The following is a 15,768-nucleotide window of genomic DNA, read 5'->3' as shown; positions in this document are numbered from 1 at the left end:
CTCTCATCGATGTTTCTAGCTCTCTATCCCTCTCCCTTCCTCTCTGTAAAAAAGCAATAAAATATATATTTTTTAAAAAAGTAAGAATTCCTGAATAGCCTTTTGCAGAGTTCTGAGAATCAAAGGATTAAATGTATGTGTGGTGCTTTGCAAGCCACCTTACAAAGAGTGGCAAAAACGTGAGGTATAACTCTTCCTCGTTTCTAGATTGGTCAATAATTCCTCCTAATATGCTGTTCGTACACGAAGTGAAGGTTTCTGCTGACCAGGTAAGTTCCACATTTTGAATCCCAATGCTCAGTCCTCAAGGCTGGGCCAAGGCAGGAGCATCCCAGATACAGACAAGCTGGCTCCGGAACAATGCTTTTCAAAATAAATCCTAAGTAACTGTTCTCTCTTTTTTTCCATCTGCAAAGCTCAAAGAAAAACACATTTGAATAAAAAAAAAACAACAACCAAAAAACTAAACGGAGGTCTCGGTGACTTGGGTGCGGAATGCGCAAGGTGTGGGAAGGAAGAGGCTCCGAGTCAGGGGGCCGCCCGTCGGCTTTGAACTGGGCTGCGCTGCCTCACACAGCCCTGCTCCGGCTGGGCCTTACCCATCTTTTCCATCTTCTTCACCTCCCGGTCCCTGCGACAACCCCGAGAGTTGGTGCTTTGTTCGTCTTTTCATTCCTAGACTTCAGCTCAGTGTTTTAAAATGTATACGTGGGCTCTTTCCAATTATGTCTGGAGTTTGCAACCTTTGGGGAAGGGAGGCAATCAGGTGCCCACGAGATTCGGAAGAAGCTTGAAATCGTGGTCCCGTAAAACACAAGAACCTATGCAGGTACAGAGCCGCAGACCCTATGCAGGTACAGAGCCGCGGCGCCAGGTCGCCGGCCCGGTACCCGCTCACCCTCAACCATCGGAGCCCCAGGCCCACCCCGGGCTCCGCGCGCGGGATCGACGCGCCCGGGCAGAGCCCCTTTCTCAGCTCCGTCTCAGCACCGCAGGCAGCTCGGGGCCACCGCCCCCCTCAAAGCATGGGCGGTACCGAGGGCTCTTCGCGAGGCAGGGGCGCCGGGTTCCGGCCCCAAACGCTGGGTTTTTCCACTGAGCGCGCGCGCCGAGGCGGGTGGGCCGGCGCCGCGGGGCCGGAGGGGGCGTTGTCCGCCGAGCGCGGTGGGGCCACCCTCGGGCCCCGCAGGTGCGGCCGTGCCCAGCGGGCAGGGAAGGTCAGGACCCGCCCACGGAGCACAAAGTAAACCTCGCAGCTAATCCGTCCGCGCACCGCCGGCCCGGCTCGGCCTCAGTCTCCTCACCTGCGCGGAGGCGGAGCCACCTCCGCGGAGGTCACATGTCTGGCAGAGCCCCGCGTGGAACTCGTCCTGCTGGCAATGCCCTCCCGCCCGCTTTCTCCGGTGCCCGACGCGGGGGGCGGGAGGACCAAACTCTCGCCCGCCCCAGGGGCTCCGGGGTGGGCCCAGCGCCTGCGCCGGTCCGCGCCTGCGCCGCCGCGCCGCTCCTGCGTGACCTGACCCCGCCCCGTGGGCGGAGCCTGGCCCCGTGGGCGGAGCCCGGCCCCGTGGGCGGAGCTCGGCCTGGTGCGCCCGCACTTCAGCTCTCCCCCGCCCCAAGGGCTGTTTGCGTGTGTCCCTCGTTCTGGAAGCTCTAGCTTCGTTTAGTCTTTCGTGCGTGGTGACCATGGACCCCGGATTCTTTCGTTAGAGGCCCTTTCTGGAGCAAAAGCACTGTCCTAATTGGGTCTGGACACACCTGTCTTGCAGCTGAGGACGGTCACCTTTCAGTCCTCAGAGCAGTTTTTTTTTAATGTTGTTTTTTTTCCCCCTGCATCGGTAGGGGGGAATCTTTAGGACCAACGCATTCCTAGGAGTGTCCGTTCAATCTGTAGGAACAGCTTCAGAATTGCCAGTCTTTAACCCCATCCCACATTCTCTTTCATCCCAAAATGCTGGCCCTGGGGCAGAGGGGGAGGGGGCAGAGGGTGATGAGGAGCCGCCTGGAGCACTAGCTCCTGGGATTTTGCCCGACTCCTCTCAGATTTTGAGTAACATGGTCTAGTTTGGCCCCCACTCAGTCATTCATTCATCCATTCATTCTTTTACTCCTCATATATTCAGTGTCCACACTGTTTTATAAAAATAGGTGATTGGGAGGACACCTTTTCAGAAATAGGAAGAACTGATTCACAATACAACACTGAAAACATCACTGGGACACGTTTGATCAGTCACAGGGGAGTGTGTAATGATGCAGCAGAGCAGGGCTGACACCTGCACTGATCGGAGGTGGCCTGCAATGCCCTCCCCCCACTTCACCTGGGCAGCCTACTGGTGGTCCAAAGGCCTCTCTGACTTGCCTCCCTGACCTCCCACTCAGACTCCAGTTTCCTTGCAAACATATGCATCTATGGAGACTGTTCAAGAGGTCTCTCCTTAACCAGATGGTGAGATCCTTTGTCTCACCTTTGGGACCCCAGAGCCTGGCCCGGCACCAGTGCCGAGATGTACTTGGGAATTGTGGTGAAAGAGAGGGTGTTTCTAGATTGGGGGTAAGAGGAATAAGCTTAAGGGATCATGTAGGCTTCTTACAGGACCAGGTATTTGACTTGAAGGCCCCGAAGTGTTTGATATAATTTGAAACAATTTGGTGTAGTTATAAGAAGGCAATTTACCCTCAGAGGACCTTTCTCACTCCTGCTCATTCCTCCTTATCCTGTGAAAGGGAAGGGAAGAGGCTCATTCTCTTTATCCTAAAAATAGGATGTTTGGGAAATAGTGAGGAAGGGAACAATGCCACTTGGAACAAAACAGGAAGTCATTTCCTTTGGGTATGGGTCCCCAGAGACTGACACTAAGGACAGAACCATTCAGGGGTCAGGGGTAGCAGAATCCTGGAGTAGAAGGAGTCCTGAGATTTCAGCTGTGATATAATTACAAAATGTAAACAGCCATGATTATATTTACACTTCTGCAACATTCCAGAGCTCTGAATTTCAAAAGCTAGGCTAGATCTGATAGCTAATTATCACACTTCTCTACACACTCCTCACACTCCCAATGTGTCCCAGAAGGCACACATTTTCATTAAAAAGCAGTCATTAGAGCAGAAGACTAAGTTATGGGCAAGTAGGCACAGAAAAACTTACAAAGATCAAGGGTTAAAAACAGAAAACAATTTGCCAAGTTTTAAAGATAAAAGTAATTCTGGTGTTGTAAAGACCACACGAATTTAAGGGGGTAGGAATAAAGGTTGACTGGGAGCTGTGTGACAATTTAGGTAACTTAGATATGTTACCCTCTTAACAGGGGCTGGGAAACTTTTCTGTCCTTCCCAAACCTAGTAGAGCAGGCAGAAAACATTGCTAGCAGGAGGCAGAGGTGGGTAAAGACTTAGGATTCTTTCAGCATCATAGCTACCTCTAGATTTAGCTAGCTTCATCTACTCATTCAGCAGTGATCCATGCCAGTAGCATAACAGGATATTTTTATTGATTTCAGAGAGAGGAAGGGTGAGGGAAAGAGAAAAATCGATGATGAGAGTCATTGATTGGCTGCCTCCTGCACCGGGGATCGAACTCTGACCTCCTGGTTCACGGGTTGATGCTCAACCACGGAGCCAAACCAGTCGGGTGTAACATGATTTTTTAAGCTGATGTCCTGTAGTGTGTCTGGGCTCAGTGGGAACAGAAAGGGAAGCAGTTAGTATGAAAGTGAAAATAAGGTAAATATAGTGCTTGACTTCATTGTCTCAGGCCTAGAGTCCCATTCTGTAGATGAAAGTCAAACCAAGTTCTAAAAATATGAATGGACCACAGGTCAGCTCCAAGTATCTTCCTACTTGCCAATATTCCTGAACTCCACTCTTTCTAATATTTAAAAAGTATATGAAGGTGCTCTGCTTCCACAGTGTGCCTCACAGCAAACCCTTTAGGCTCTTACTTCTGAAACCCTCAATAAACAGCCACCAATGGCTCACCAGGCGAATCACCGACTGACTAGGGCTGGATGGAGGGATCATTCTGGCCCCAGACTGAGGAAGTGGTGCTTCCTCAGGTGTCCTCACTCACTAGCATTTGCTCTGTTCATTAACATGTATGGAGCCTTCATTCAGTGAGGAAGCTTTGGTTTGCAAGTAACAGAAATTCCAACTCAAACGGCCTTGAGGTGATCCTACAGTTCAGAAATGTCATCAACATAGATAGGTACTCTGACCTGCAATCTGTGTTGGCTTCATGTTAAGGCTGGTTCCTCTTGGTCATAGTATGGCTTTCAGCATCCAGCATGGGGATGAAGGCAGTTAAACCAATGAGTGAACAAAGCCCAGAGCCTCACTGTGATTGGCCAATCACTGTGGCCAAGGTACTACTGCATTCTAATTGGTTTCAATATGGGTTAGTTCACATCTTATACATGATTGTATTAAAAGTAAAAATAAGAGCCCTAAAAGGTTTGGCTCAGGGGATAGAGCATTGGCTTGCGGACACGAGGGTCCCAGGTTTGATTCCGGTCAAGGGCATATACCTCAGTTGCGGGCACATACCCAGTAGGGAGTGTGCAGGAGGCAGCTGATTGATGTTTCTAACTCTCTATCCCTCTCCCTTCCTCTCTGTGAAAAATCAATAAAATATATTTTTTAAAAAGTTTTTAAAAAAAAGTAAAAATAAGAGTGAAATAAATGTGTGAAAGTGTTCCTTAGACATCTTCACATCCAAAGTCCAACTGTTCTCTATCTTTTGGACTCAGTCACTGAAGTCTGGATTTGTCACACATAATATTATTTGGCTATTAGGAACAGGGGTAGTGCAGCATTTCTTAAAGAGTGCACCACTATTGTCTTCTGCTCAAAGTCAGCAGGAAGTTTTGACAAATAGATGTTTGACATCTTAATGATAGTCCTTCAAAACACATGAATTGGTAATACCAACCTCTCATTGCTTTGGAATTTCTTTTATCTATTTCAAGAGATTTGACAAATTTTCCATTGCCTTACAATACTTTTGCATGCATCTTAGTAGCAAAACATAATAGACTTCATTTGTGTGTGTGCGGTGGGGGTGTGGAAGGCAGGGGGTAGCTTTCTCTCTTGGTTCTAAAAGGCTCAATTGTTGGTTTGCAAGAAAATAGGAAAATGAAATCATCCTTCTAATGACAAAATTTCCTTTACTGATATCAAATTTATGTTCCACTGCTGTTTCCATGAAGTTATACATTCACAATAACTTTTTCATTTCAGTGTCCAAACATAATGTAACCTTTGAGATTTCTATACAGCAATTAAACTCAATCATGGAATATCAACAATGTGTACTTGTAACTGAATGCAACTGAACTAATACAAGAATTCAAATCTTATAAGCAGACTTGAATTACTATAAAGTCATTGTAATTCAAATTGATATGCTATTGGTTTAGCCAGATAATAACAATGTGATTTAGGGTGGGGATTCTGAGTCACACCAGCCATGTGATGATTTAGGGTGGGGAGCTTTGAGATCAGCCAAATGACCAGCCAGACCTGACTAATACCTAATAAAGACTGGAGAGCATGAGCCAGGTGAGCTTCTCTGGTTGCCGATGCTCTGCGTACTGTCACCCTGTGTACTGGTCACTGTGTTCCATGACGCCACAATTAGGGAACAACCCAGGAAGCTCTGGGCTTGGTACTTTTGAGGCAGGTTAGTAAGAAGCTAGGAAATTCCTTGGCAAGTGGAATGGGGAAACTGAGGCAGATAGCTAAGCAAACCACCCAGAAATTAACAGCCAGCTAATAAATCGCAAGATTTTTTTCTTCCCTAACCAGGGACACTTAAGAGCAAATGGTTCCCACCTCTCCTCCCCAACCAGAGAGTGAGTAGCTTCAATCACTCTTAGGGAGATAGATAACACAGACCCTGCTGGTGCCATTAGTACCAGCCAAACCCCAGAACAGACAAGTAGGGGAATAAATAACAAAATGAAGTATGGTACCTATTTGCTTTGTTTAACAATGGACAGGTTATTTTGATTTTCTGAATTGTATAAATCATCCCATTCGATTGAATGCCTTATTGATTGAATGACTATCCCATTGATTGTGATCTTACTGGTTATCGAAGCACATTCTTCTGTACCTGGGAAACAGGACAGCACAATTACCCTAAATTGTTTTAGTGGCCACAGGTGGTGCGTTCCACCTGACTTAGTGGTCCTGAGGCCAGAACAGCACAATTACTCTAAATTACCTCGATGGCTCTAGATAACGTGTTTCTATCAACTCAGTGATCCGGAGACCCAGAACTGTAATCTAGATAACATGCCTAAGTTTAACCCAGGTTACCCAAAGGATCTAGATAATGTATTTCTGTCAATTCAGTGACCCCGAGACCCGAAACTGTAATTAACATGCTTAATTCTGCTTCTGTAATCTGCTTTTTTGCGAGCCAGGTGCCTCATTCCAAACCCTGGGATGTAATCAATACCTTTGTGATTTTTGCCTATATAAGTCTGGTTTTGCCACCATCTTATTACTATGAGATTTGGGAATGTCCCCTCATAGTCCCGGATTGCAATAAATGTGACTCTTTAATTCGACTTCTTGAGGCGTCCTTCTGTGATTCGCGGGGTACATTACAACAAAAACACTCAGGTAGAGCCAGACAAATCCAAGATAAAAGTGAAGCTGACCAGAGAACGTTCCCAAACCCCCACTGTACTCTCATTCTGATGCATCAGCATATTAAAGGACAGGCTGGAAAGCTAACATTCTGTTGATGCCTTACCCCCACCCCCCACCGGAGACCTCCCCTAAAATTCCCACCTTGGAAAACAGATAAAAACCCTTGAGGCGAAGGATGCGAGTGTGCACTTCCCCTGAGCACACCCGAACCCCGTGTCTTTCCTCTGGCCTGCATATTTGCTTTCTTTCTTCTAAGCTCTAAAGCAGGGGTGGGGAACCTTTTTTCTGCCAGGGGCCACTTGGATATTTATAACATCGTTCTCGGGCCATACAAAATCATCAACTTAAAAATTACCCTCCTGTATTTGGTGAAACATTTAGTTAACTCACCCCTCATGCCTTGGCAGGGCCAGACCAAGTGATTACTTAGGCCTCATACAGCCCACGGGCCAGATGTTCTCCATGCCTGCTCTAAAGGTTCCCACGTGACTTGCAACCAGGGGTGTAGTGGGCCTCGGCAGCTCATCCTGGGCTAACCCCTGAACCTGTCTCCAAGGGCCCTCATTTTGCCTCTGTAACTTGTTTCCTGAGTCCACACAGCTCAGCTGGCTCACTTCTTCTTAAAGGGTCAAGGCAACCTGGCTTAGGCTCACTGCTATGGCTGTGACCTTGCCTTTTCTGTTTTTGTTTTTTTTCAACTCAAATTCTTTTTTTAAAATAAATATATTTTATTGATTTTTTACAGAGAGGAAGGGAGAGGGATAGAGAATTAGAAACATTGATGACAGAGAAACATCGATCAGCTGCCTCCTGCACACCCCCTACTAGGGATGTGCCCGCAACCAAGGTACATGCCCTTGACCAGAATCGAACCTGGGACCTTTCAGTCCACAGGCCGACGTCTATCCACTGAGCCAAACCGGTTAGGGCTAACTTAAATTCTTTATTGTTTAAAGTATTACATATGTTTCCTTTTCCTCCCATTGACCTCTCCCCAGCCGCTCCCACCCCCCAGCACATGCCCTCACCCCCCTACTGTCTGTGCCCATTAGTTATGCTCATATGCATGCAGACAAGTCCTTTGGTTGATCTCTTACCTCCCCCCCTCCCACCCCCGCCCCACTCTCCCATCCCCTGCCTTCCCTTGAGGTTGGATGGTCTGTTCCATGCTTCTATATCTCTGGTTCTATTTTTGTTCATCAGTTTATTATATTCCACAAATGAGTGCGATCATGTGATATTTATCTTTCTCCGACTGGTTTATTTCGCCTTGCTTTATAACACTGTCCTCAGCTTCAATAAACATACTCCCCAAATCACCTGGACTCGTGTCTTAAAATCTTCCCTGCACGAAGGGAAGAACCCACACAGTCTAGACCAGTGGTTCTCAACCTTCCTAATGTCTCGACCCTTTAATACAGTTCCTCATGTTGTGGTGACCCCCAACCATAAAATTATATTCATTGCTACTTCATAACTGTAATTTTGCTACTGTTATGAATAGTAATGTAAATATCTGATATGCAGGATGTATTTTCATTGTTACAAATTGAACATAGTTAAAGCATAGTGATTAATCACAAAAACAATATGTAATTATATGTGTTTTCCTATGGTCTTAGGCGACCCCAATGAAAGGGTCGTTCGACCCCCAAAGGGGTCGCGACCCACAGGTTGAGAACCGCTGGTCTAGACCGTGGGGGGAAAGACCCGGCTCAGCCCGGTGCCTTTCTGGTGACACTTTCTCTCACTCTGCCCTATGCACTTCTTCCCTTGGCTAGTTTTGATCGTTATCCTTTCCTTATAATAAGCCACAACATGGGCATAACAGCTCTCAGCGAGTTCTATGACTTCCTCCAGTGAATCATCAAACCGAAGTGTGGTCAGGGGATCCCGAACTTGCATTTGGTGTCAGACGTGAGGATAGTCTTGGGAAATCTCCCTCAAATTCATCACGGTCTTTGGTAGGTTTGGGGGCATCTGGATTATGCTAGCAGAGTAAAAACCAGTTAAGAACTTTTCTATTGATTCACTTTATTAAATCATATTTTTATAAAACGCTGTCCATTTTAACTAAGTTTTAAGGTATTTAAAGTTGTTTTCTAGCCAGAACCAGTTTGGCTCAGTGGATAGAGCGTCGGCCTGCAGACTCAAGGGTCCCAGGTTCGATTCCGGTCAAGGACATGTGCCTTGGTTGCAGGCGCGTCCCCAGTGGGGGGTGTGCAGGAGGCAGCTGATCCGATGTTTCTCTCTCATCGATGTTTCTGGCTCTCTGTCTCTCTCCCTTCCTCTCTGTAGAGGATCAATAAAATATATTTAAAAAAAAAATTGTTTTCTAATGATTTTCTAAAAACTCTTTTATTTCCAGTTATATCCTCTCAATCCTGATATCAATTTCCTTCCCACTTTTTTTTTTTTTTGCTTGAATTAAAATAAATTGTTGGCTTCAGTAAGTACGCTTTTTAATTAAGTTACAGTCAAGGTGACTTTCACCAATTACGTGTGCAATTTGAAGTGTTGTGGCAAATGTATACAGCCATGTGCCATCACCGCAATGCTCACACAGAGCACCTCTATTGCCTCATAGTCCTCGCCTGCCCCTTTGTCGTCATTTCCCTTCCCCCAGCCCCAGGAAACCACCGACCTGCTTCCATCACTGTAGTTTTGCTTTTTGTAATGTACCTCACGTAAATGGAATCATGCGTATATTGTATTTTGTGTCTGGCTTCTTTTACTTACAACAGCGATTTTCAACAGGTGTGTGGTGGCAGGGACGCTGGTGTGCCACAAGAATTTTTAAAACATGCAATGCCTGCCTGTTTAGTCAAGGCCACTGATCTTTTTTTCTCTTAGTTTGTCAAATATAAGAATGACAGCAGCCAACACAACAATAGCCATTTGGTGTGAATGAATCAAAATCATTTCTTTTTTCTCTTTCTTTTGGTCATATTAGCAAATAATATATTTTTTTGGTATGCCTCAAGATGTTAGTAATTAGTTTATGTTGCCATGAGATGAAACAGGTTGAGAAAAATCACTGCCTTGGAATAATGCCTTTGAGGTCCATTCGTGTTGCTGTGTACATCTGTACTTTATTCCTTTTTTATTGCTTACACATATTCCATTGTATGCTAAAAAACATATGCCAAAATTTGTTTATCCATCGCCTGATGATGGATATATTTGTGTTGTTTCTAGGGAGTTGTTTTTTTTTTTGGCATTTATGAATAAAGCTGTTAGGAACATATTTATACAACTTTTGTTTGGACATATACAGTATTGTCATTTCTCCTGGATCAACACCTAGGAATGGTCATGCAGTAAGTGTTTGCTTAACTTTATAAGACACTTGCAAACTGTTTCCCAGAGTGATGATGATTTTCATTCCCAGGAGCAAGGTATGCGTTCCAATTGCTCCACATCCTCTCAGTATTCAGTGTTGTCAACCTCACCTTGCAGTTTGCACCACTGACATACACTTGCCATTAGACCCTGGAGCCACTCTCAATGCTTTAGTGCATATGGACCAGTCTCTGCAAAGATCCTGCAGCTTCAGGGACAGAGAGGGCTCAGCCCCCCATCATGTTGGGTACCCCTCATCTCATCTCTTCTGTTACCTCAGAAATCTCGGCCTCCCCATGAGCCTGGCTTTCCAGCCCCTCTCCTGCTGCACTGGCTCCAGTGTGATTCTGCTTTGCCAGCTGGAAACGGAAAACATTTACTCCTCACTCTCTATTCCCAAGAGCTAAACTCGTCAGATTCCCTGCTTCTGGTGAACAGGAAGAATAACTGACAGCAGATGTCTCTATCCCTGTCTCTATCCCAGCGCTGGTCCTGTCTCTCTCTGTCTATGCCCAGCTATGGGTAGGTCCACAGGGACACACTGACATGGTATGTGCATAGAACGAGGTTTAAAAGATAGCCCTGCAAATCGATAACAATGGTTACCTTTTTGGGGGGCGGAAGTGCAGGGGTAAAAGATGATGGGGAATTTTATTTTTCAATGTGCAGAGTCCTATTGGCATTTTTAAAGCAATGTAGTTTTTTAAAAATAACATCATGTTAAAAAATAAAAGTGTCCATTTTGTGGGCACCCCCTCCCCACCCAGGAGATCTCCGTAGTTCTTCCCAGTTCTATCTCTCATTATATTATTAATTATTATTTTAAAAATCACCTGCACTTTCATTGAGGCTGGAGAGCCTCTCAGAGCTCTCAAAGAGAAACTGTCTCACAAGACAGGCTGCTCATTCTCTAGAGCCTCTTCCAAGGGACTCTATTTATTCTGAAAATGTTTAGAGGGAGGAGCATCCCAGAGAGATTCCAGGTTTACCTAACACTGTCTAAATTGTTGTCTATTTTCCCAGTGTCCTATTCAGGATAGTATGTGCCCCAGAAAGAAGAGCCTTCGTTCAGACAAAAATAAATAAATAAATAATTGTCTTCCAAACCACAGGTAACTGGGTTTGGACAGTAATATGTTGCCACCAGCTAGTCCTTCAAAGAGAAGACAAAGGCTTCTCCTGCCTCCAGTCACCTTGCTGTATGTTCTCTTGCTGATAGCTCCAAGTAGCAACAACCACCCCCCCCTCCTGGGCACACTGTCCGGACACGGACACCGGGGACCTGGTTGGAGCCTGTGGATGCTGTTTCTGCACCCAGAGATGCTGGTGAGCGTCAGGTCGGTGGCTAGGAGCACCTGGCTACTGCAGGAGGGAGCTGAGAGGTAGGTATTCTTCACATTCACCTTGGTCTCACCCGAGGAAACATTGGCTCAAATCTGGTAAGGTAGCCTCTTCGGTGAATGAGCATCCTCCTACCTCCCCTCCCTCAAGTTGCCATGAAAGTGAAACCTGTGCTACCCAGGAAGCAACACCGCTTTTCCATCCTCGGTTCTGGGCACGCAGGCCCACTGTGAAAGCGGTGGGAGGCCAGGAGTGGAACTGGGCCTGCCCTGGACTCCTGGCAGGGGTTCCTTGGGGTTCCGTGGCCCTGTTCTGGAGCAGTCACACTTCACCAAGAGGCCTTCACAAGTGTCAACCTCACATCCCCTCTGTTATTCAGCCACACTGACATTCTCCCACATTTCCCAAATCAAGATATCTTTGCACACGTGCTGTTCCCCTCTTCTTGACTGCCCTTCTGTGCGCTTTTCTGCCTGTAAAACTCTTGCCCTTCAATCCAGGTCCAACATCATCTGTGTGAGGCTTTTGCCCACACTCTGCCTGAGTTACTTCCCCTCTCTTGGCTCTCACGGTTAGTTCCTCCTTCTAACAGGCACTGCTTCTCTCTGCCTCCCCCACTGGACTAGGATCTCAAGAGTAGAGACTTGCTCATCATATTCAAACTCCCAGACAAGGGCTTGGCCACCCTTACTATGAAGAGTGGCTTGGCTCTCCCCGAGTTAGGAATTCTGATTGTGGAAATAAACCTGGAGACCCGAGTTTCCATGGCTCAGCCAGGCTTCACCACAATTTTCTCTAAAAAGGAGTCTGTGGTTAGTGGTTTCAGTTACTCCTGCACCCCCATCAGCAGGCACACCTATACTAAAAATTTAATCCTCGAACAAACACCCACCGCCCACTGAGTCATTGTGCTGGAGGGACAGGTTCCAATATTTAGGAACATGTCTGTGGGCCTGATCCTCAGCCAGATCTCTCAACCATGCTGCTCAGCATGGAGAGTAAGGCAAACCTTTCTTTCAAAGAAAAATGTATGGATTCTAAATGCTTTTCCCTGGGGACACAGCACACGTAACTGAATTTGGAGGATGTTTTTCTGCACACCTGGCATGTCATCTCCATATTTTCCAACAAGCCAATGCATGCTCATTCAGCAAATGATTTATATTTACAGGTACCCATTATCTCTGCTGAAAGCGTTTATTTCCTAGATAATGTTGTGACTGAAGTTCATAATTATGCTACAGCATGCCGGGACTCTCTTCGCAAAGCCCAACTTTAGTACTGTTCTAGCTCCTTCTTGGGGCTGCAGCTTTAGGAGTTTATTGAGTGCCAAAATCTTAGCTTTCACCGAGCAAAATTCCCTAAATAAATGTCACCCTGCAGTATCTGAAGTATTCATTTCAATTTGTTCATTCTTTGAGAGGCTCTGTGTTTGTTTGTTTTTTAAAATCCTATATAATAAAAGCCTAATATGCTAAGTGTCTGGTCATCCTGTCGTCTATTCAACCAATCAAAGCATAATATGCTAATGATATGCTAAAGCCGCTCAACCAATCACTATGATGTGCACTGACCCAGGGGGTAGATGCTCCAACCGGTAGTTTAGCTTACTGCTGGGTCTGGTCGATCTGGACTGAGCTGGATGGGCCAGACATGCCCTGGAGCCCTCCCTCGTCCCTCCCACACTGGCCAACCTCCCAGCGTCTCTCCCCAGCCCCAATCGTGCACCAGTGGGGTCCCTCGGCCTGGCCTGTAACCTCTCACAATCTGGGACCCCTCGGGGGATGTTGGAGAGCTGGTTCAGCCCGATCCCACAGGCCAGGCCGAGGGACCCCACTGGTGCATGAATTCATGCACTGGGCCTCTGGTAAAGCAATAATTGGCCCTGTCTGATAGTTCAATTAGTTAGAATGGTGTCCCAATACACCAAGTTTGCGGGTTCAATTCCCAGTCAGGGCACATATCAGAAGCAACCAATGAATGAATAAATAAGTGGAACAACAAATCCATATCTCTCTCTCTCTCTCTCTCTCTCTCTCTCTCTCTCTCTCTCTCCCCCTGTAACAGGGAAACGAATACACTATACTTATATAAAGCTACCCATATTAATCTTAGTAAATGTTAAATCCAGCTTGTTACTCTAACCTGATTTTTCCTCTTGAAACTAGAGCTTACATGTTAAAAGTTTCTTTTCTAAGTGTGCTTTACTAGAATCAGCAGTTTCAGTTCCCATGTGAACCTAAGGAGCAGCTGACCTCAAGGCCCCCAGTCACAGGATTTCAACCATATGGCCAACTCAAGGACACTGACTATGAAATCCATATCAGAGCCAGCAAGGATACTGCCTGCATGTCCACAGCCCCTCCCCTGATCTCTTTGTCCTGCTTTCCCTCTCCCTCCTTCACTGAGATGCTAGATGGCTTTTTGAAGACTGGGAAAAGCCCCCTATCTTCTCGAGATGCTGGCAGTAGAATAAACCTCTTTCCTTTTTCACCAGCACCGGTCTCACGTGTTTAGCTTTTGTTGCGGCAGACAGCTGAATCTGGATTCAGTTATATCCCTTCCCTTCTCTCTCTTAAAATCAATAAATAAAAAATTAAAGCAGTAATAAAACATGCTACTGAACTGATTGTATCTTAAATCTGAGAGTCAAGCAGGGTCTCAAAAAGATATTTTTATATCCATGTTCATAGTAGCATTATTTATAGTAGCCAAGAGGTGGAAGTAACCCAAATGTCCATCAACTGGTGACTGGATAAACAAAATGTGGCGTGCACATACAATGGAATATCACTCAGCCTTAAAAAGGAAGGAAACCCTGTTACATGCACAATATGGATGAACCTTGAGGATACTATGCTAAGTGAAATAAGCTAGTCACAAAAAGACAAATGTTGTATGACTCCACTTATATGATATATTTAAAGCAATCAAACTAATAGAAACAGAAAGTAGAACAGTGGTTACCAGAGGGCAAGGGGTGGACATGGACGCTATTGTTTAATGAGTATGAAGTTTCAGTTTTGCAAGTTAAAAATGTTCTGGAGATCTGTTGCACAACAACATAGATCTATTAATACTACTGAGCTATACACTTAACAATGGTTAAGATGGTAAATTTTATGTTATGCATTTTTACCACAATAAATTAAGACAGCAAAACAAAACCCTGAAGGCTCTTCAGGATTACCTGGTCTGTCCCACTGTTTTATAAATGGCACAGAGATTTGCCCAAAGTCATCATCCATTCATTCAAGGTGACCTGGGCTGGATGTCTTTCTGCTCCACAGCTTGCATCTCCACTAGTTCTGGTGAGTTTTCCCTCCTCCTTCTCCATTGGAGAAAGGTGAAGCCTAAGGCCCTGTGATGCTCCCAAGCAAAGCTCGGACAGTGGGGAGAGACCCTGTGAGGCACTAAGTTCTCACCAGCCTCACGCTTTTGTTTTCCATACCCTCAGCATCCGCCTGGGTTGCTCATTTTTACTGAGCACAGACATCTATAACTATGGAAACAAGTCAAGTGTCATCTTGGGTCCTGAAGATAATGGAAACCCAGAATTTTGCCAAAGAATGACATAGTGAGCCCAGCTGCACCTGGGAAGCCTTTTCCTGTGCCCGGATCTGCAATCACACTCCCAGCAGACACTGCCTTACCTCAAATCGGAGTTTCCCTGGCTCCCTGTTGGGTTGTTTGTTGGCTCGGTTCTGCATGCACCTGTCTGCTCAGGCTTAAGAAGTCTCCATGACAAGTCCTGAAGGCCACCAAAATGTTCTCACTGCAGAACTTCGGTGTCGCTGAATGCAATACTTCGCTAGGTTGCAAGGTCCCCTCTGACTCAATCCTGAGGCACTTTTCTAATCACATCTCAGTGGAAGCTGACATTGCATGATGACGTCAGGTTGGACTTGGGTCAGGATTGAATTTCAGTTTTAACAGGTGTTATCTCTGTAACCATAGTCACTCATCTCACCAAGCCTATCTGAACGAAAAATGGAGATAATGGGGCTGAGGACTTGATGAGATAATGCATGCCAGACTTAGCCCGGACCAGGTCATGTAAGTACTCCCTGAGGCCCTTAGAAACTGGAGCTTTTGTCCTTGGCACAGGTGTCTGCTGCTCCAGCAAAAGAGGCGTATTTGCCAGATCTAGATATGGTCTGTGGATTCCAACCCCTGCCTCCGTCTTGCTTTTCTCTTCTTCCTTCCTAGAGCATCTTCCCTCGATCCCACCAAGGCCCCGGTTCAGTGCCACCCCCTTTGTGAAGCCTGCACTGACACTTCCAGCGGGAAAGCACCTGTCCTAGAGATTGATTTGTGTAACTCTGGCTATAACACAGCCCTAAGGACACTGTGTTTCAGATGTGTCTAGCTGAATATGCCTTCAGAGGTGGCCATGGAATGCAGGGACTCTGGGACCTGAGATAG

General features: G+C 46.1%; 1 protein-coding gene across 2 annotated transcripts in view; it reads right to left on the bottom strand.

Annotated features, from left to right (window-relative positions):
- The window catches only part of PRXL2A (peroxiredoxin like 2A), a 33,265-nt gene extending 18,140 nt beyond the window's left edge, over positions 1 to 15,125 (bottom strand). The window contains exon 1 of one of the 2 annotated variants that reach the window (XM_070433098.1): positions 14,997 to 15,125. The gene's annotated coding sequence lies outside the window, so the exon portion shown is untranslated. Of the gene's footprint in view, positions 1 to 1,304; positions 1,482 to 14,996 lie in introns of those variants that run through there. The other variant, XM_070433099.1, reaches the window with a different exon arrangement.
- Between the last annotated feature and the right edge of the window lie 643 nt (positions 15,126 to 15,768).

Source organism: Myotis yumanensis, unplaced genomic scaffold (assembly GCF_028538775.1).
Source record: "Myotis yumanensis isolate MYYU_CA2020_CCGP unplaced genomic scaffold, mMyoYum1.0.hap1 SCAF_13, whole genome shotgun sequence".
In the NCBI taxonomy this organism is placed as follows: domain Eukaryota; kingdom Metazoa; phylum Chordata; class Mammalia; order Chiroptera; family Vespertilionidae; genus Myotis; species Myotis yumanensis.
This window is presented reverse-complemented; position numbering and strand designations above follow the sequence as displayed.